We start from the raw sequence: 4,790 nt of genomic DNA, 5'->3' as shown, positions 1-4,790 counted from the left end.
GAAATGCTCAGTGGTCCCAAGTGTCCTCTCCTGCCGCTCCCCAACACGTCCCCACTCCCAAGCATAAGCAGCCATGCTCCTAGTGCCTCCAACGGTGCATTAGTGGGGGAAGCCTGTTGATGAGCTCCTTCATACCGACTTGATAATGACTGATAAGTGGTGCCATAAGACCTTTAATCCCCCAGGGGTATCTGTATTTATTTTATTGAGATATAGTTTACATACCATAAAGTTCACCCAGTAGTCAATGCAATTCTATGCTTTTTAGTGTATTTATTGAGTTGTGCAATCATCATCATAATTTAATTTTTAGAACATTTTCATGATCCCCCAAAAGAAATCCTGTGCCCATTTAGCCATCACCCTCCATTCCTCTCATGGCCATGTGGACCACACTGGACACTGGTTTTGCTTCTAGTTCTGCTGAATCACCAGCTTCCCCTTTTCCAGGACTGGTTTAAGGGAAATGGGAGTTTGCAAACCCAGCGATGTAATTCTGCTGCCAGAGAAATCAATGGGCCCAACTTCCCCGACACTAGTGGGAGTGGGGTTCTTACGATATCTTTAGAAAATGGATTTTCTAAGACTTGCCTGGGAGAGTGAGTGGTTTTTATTGGCATGAAATTATATTCCTCGGGTTGTAAAGTCCCATTATCCTTACACAGTTCTTGAAAAGATGTAGCTGCCAAAAGTAGGGCCAGTGTTCAGAGTGTCCATTCCATGATGGAATTGAGTCCAGTGCAGCATTAGGCTAATCACAGTCTCTTAGTCCATTGTGTGGAGTCCGCATGGCTGTGGGCCATGTGGGCAAGTGCAGGGTGTGCAAGCCCCACAAGCCAGGAGTCAGGCGTGAACAGTGGGAGAGAGAGAGAAAGAGAGAGAGAGAGAGAGAGAGAGAGAGAGAGAGAGAGAGAGAGAGAGACTCCTTTGTTCAGGAGCTTAAATATCAAATCTTGCTGTGCTTGTAGTGGCCACGCCTATTCTGGCCACTGGCTTGTTCCCAGGTGTGATTGACAGATAAGCATCTTCCCAGGTCACTCAGACCTTACTGGGCATACATCTATTGTCCAGTCCCTTCTCCCACTGATTTGGGGGGAACAGGCTTGGAGATGTTAACTGCAGCTTTCTGGTAAAGCTGTATAAATGGCATGCCTGTATTATCTAGTCTTCCCTTTACTCCTTTCTGTTATTTAATAACCTGGTTATTATAATGGTATCAATTCCATGCAAATAAAGCTTTCTACCACATCTCATCCTCCAGGGGGAGCCTCCGGAAGTGCTTATTCCAGTGGTACCCCAAGAAACCCACTCCCACTAGCAACAGAGAAAGGCCATCCATGCATTTCTCCGATAACACTATCTCTACATTTTCCACATCCATTTTTAGGGAATGATTGTCCTTCCAAAGCATGACTATCTCATGGTGGAATTTTAAGCAATGTGGGAGAAGGTAATTTTAGGTAGTTTAAGAGAATTTTTAGGTAGGGGAGTATTGCTGATACCAACTTCTACAAATACTTCTAAATATTCGAAAATTTCCCAAATGGAAATATTCTTCCCAAAAAAGATCCTGGCGGGGTGGGGGGGGGGGGGGTGAATAAAGAATAAAGTACTAAAAGTAACCAAAGCACAAGGGAGAAGATGGCTGGAAAGGTTAAGGGTATCTGTAGATCTAAAACAAACAAACAAACAAACAAAAAAGCCCGCTGTGTCCTGGGGTGTGTATTACCTGACCTCTGCAAACAGAGTATTCATTTCAGAGAACAGCCTGAGGTGGTCCTTGGGTCAGCCCCTATCTGATGACAACAGCCAGGTGCACATCCTGGAGATGGTCTTCTAAACCTCTGCCTTCTGTTCCTGTGACCTCTGACTCTCTCTTGGTTTTATTCTGACCTTGAGGACTCCTCTTCTATAGAGGGCAACCCCTGGGTTTCCTGGTCAGCCCTCCACAGGTGTCTTCCAGCCAATGGCATCACTCCCATCACCCTGTCATTTTTGGGTTCTACCTACATTTGCTCTGCAATAGCTTGCTTTTCCAATCTACTTGCATCATTGCCTAGATTTGCTTCCCAAAATATAATGGAGCAGGACACCCTGGTCCCCGAATTCTGGGGCTCTTTATTATCATTAAACTGAAGTCCACCCTCCTCCACTCAGGTTCAAGAGCCCAATCCACCTTTCCATCTTCACCCACTTTGCCAGTTCCCACCCCTCCCCCCGCCCCCACCTCACAATTTAGACTCCATTCTGCTCACTATTCCCCATTTGTTTATCCAACAAACAGCTACCCGGTACCTCCTATGTGCCAGGCAGCAGGCTAGGCACTGGACACAAGAATGAGTAAGATACCAACTCTGCCCTCAAGGAGCTCTGACTGTGGAGATAGTTCTGAAACAAGTCAAAATAATACAATGTGACAAGTGCTATAATAGAGATTAAAAGCAAGGTGTGCTGGGAGCTGAGGGAGAGTGCCTGACAGCCCAGAGGGCGGGGAGGCAGGAGGGGGAGGACGTGAGAGAGAGGTGCTTTACATTTGATTTGTGGTGGTGGGTAATTTCTGCTGAGGCAAAGTGCAGTTCAGGGTGGGTCGGATGACATGGAGAAGTGAACAGCGGAAGCTGGCAGGTAAGAAGAGGTTGTTTCAAGGACAGTTTTCAGTAGAGTATGTGACACTGATGATCATCAGATGGGGGGAAAGTGGAGGACACATTAGAAGGCAAGGAGGGAAGAGAAGGGAGAGTGGTAATTGTCCAGGTGAGAAGGGAGGGGGGAGGATCTGGGTACAGGTAGTAGCCAGAGAATGTGGAAGAAGAGACATGTGAAAGCCAAGGGCACAGAGGCAGGACTCAGGAACTGGGGTAGGAGAGGGGGAGGGATCACCACTCTAATATCAGGGAGTTTCCAGGATGGTAATTCCATCCTTGGATAGGAAACAGAGGGAGGAGCAAGCTTTAGTTTTGTTGGGAGAGGACTTTAGTTTTAGAAAATGGAATCTGAGGGTCTGGAGGGCACCAAGGATCCATGGGGAGCTCTCCAGTGGAACTGGGAAGGTAGGCAGGGGCTGAAGATACAGATTTTAGAATCATTTAGAGAAAAAAAAATTGTTTATCCTTTGACCCAGTAATTCTACTTGTAGGAATTTCTCCTAAGAATATAATTAAAGATATGTGTGAAGATTTATCTACAAAAATGCTCATTGTTTAATAACAGTGAAAGAGTGGAAACTTTTTATAAACTGCTATGACAATGAAAAAGGAAAAACAGTAGGGGATTGGTTAAATAAATTACGACATATTCTTGCAATGGAATTCTGTTCAAACAATAAATGAATATTGTAGATGAATGCTTATTGATATGAAAAGCATCCACAATTTTTGCTAAGTAGAAAAAAGCAGATTCTAAAACAACTAGTAGAGTAACATCCCACTTTTTGTTCAAGAAAATAATTAAGATGTTAATGGTTCTTCCCAGGTAGTATGATTAAGAATGTTTTTCTTTCTTTCTTTTCTTTTTTTTTAGTTTTCTTACATTTAATCATACATGACTTTTGTTCAGAGATAGTGGTTATTTTAAAAATTGAATAAAATTAAAAGGAATGACCTACCAAGGACTCAGGGAATGAGAAGGTTAAGGGTGGAACTCAATCAACTTGCTACATCTGTCTACGCAGTTACCTGTCCTAAGTGTCTCTCTCATATCATATTTGCTACATGGCTATATGGTAGAGTACAAGTAGCAGGCTACCAACTGTGGGCATTGGGCAAACTTTTGATTCTCTAGTTCTGTTTTCTCATGTTTATTTATTTATTCATTAAAATATATTTTTATTGATTTCAGGAGGAAGGAAATGGGAGAGAGAGATAGAAACATCAATGATGAGAAAATCATTGATCGGCTGCCTCCTGCACGTCCCACACTGAGGATCCAGCCAGTGCAACCCAGGCATGTGTCCTGACCAGGAATGGAACCAGGACCTCCTGGCTCATAGGTTGATGCTCTACCACTGAGCCACGCTGGCCAGGCTGTTTTCTCATGTTTATAGTAAGGCGAATAACACCATCCTCAAAATGGTTCTATGATAATAAAACGTTTAGACATACAGTAGCTACTTAATAAATATTAGTCCCCTTTCCCTTTCTTTTGCCTCATTTTTCCTTGCTAGGCCCAGATTTTACCGCCAGAGGTGTTTTTGGCCCTCACAATGGGAATGAATGACTCTTCTCTCTGAACCCCACAAGTACTTTGCTTGGACCTCTGCTGAACACTGACGGGATAATGCTCTGAACTGAGTTAGTGCTATCTGGTCTCCCCTGACTGTAGCTACAGTTGGGTCAGCTATCCTGGTAGCACCTAGCACATAGGGGGTGCTCTATGAATGTTTGTTGACTACATTCATGGTGCTTTTATGACTTAGCTAATCATGGGTTACTCAAAGGCTGGATTACTCAAGGGTTAATTGATTCAGATCTCTTGGAATTTTTCTCCCAATTTTTAACCCTGGCAAGGTTTATCTTCCAATCTGCAGCAAGATGACCAGCAGAGAGCCAAAGTGAAGCTCACTCACACCTCTAGGCTCCTTTCAGCTCTGCAGAGAGCAGGATGAAGAACAGTACAGGGAAGATTGTTTGTGGTTCCCCCACCCTCTGTGTTTAGACTGCCGGAACTTTCATCAGGAGAGCTTGGGGCAAGGGGAATCGGATGGGGGTATCATTACACATGCCTAGGTCCTCTTTGACCCTAGGTCCTCTTAGTCAAGTCCTTCTCTCCACCCCTGCCTCTTTGTCACTGGT

Source organism: Myotis yumanensis, unplaced genomic scaffold (assembly GCF_028538775.1).
Source record: "Myotis yumanensis isolate MYYU_CA2020_CCGP unplaced genomic scaffold, mMyoYum1.0.hap1 SCAF_2, whole genome shotgun sequence".
NCBI classification, from domain to species: Eukaryota; Metazoa; Chordata; class Mammalia; order Chiroptera; family Vespertilionidae; genus Myotis; species Myotis yumanensis.
This window is presented reverse-complemented; position numbering follows the sequence as displayed.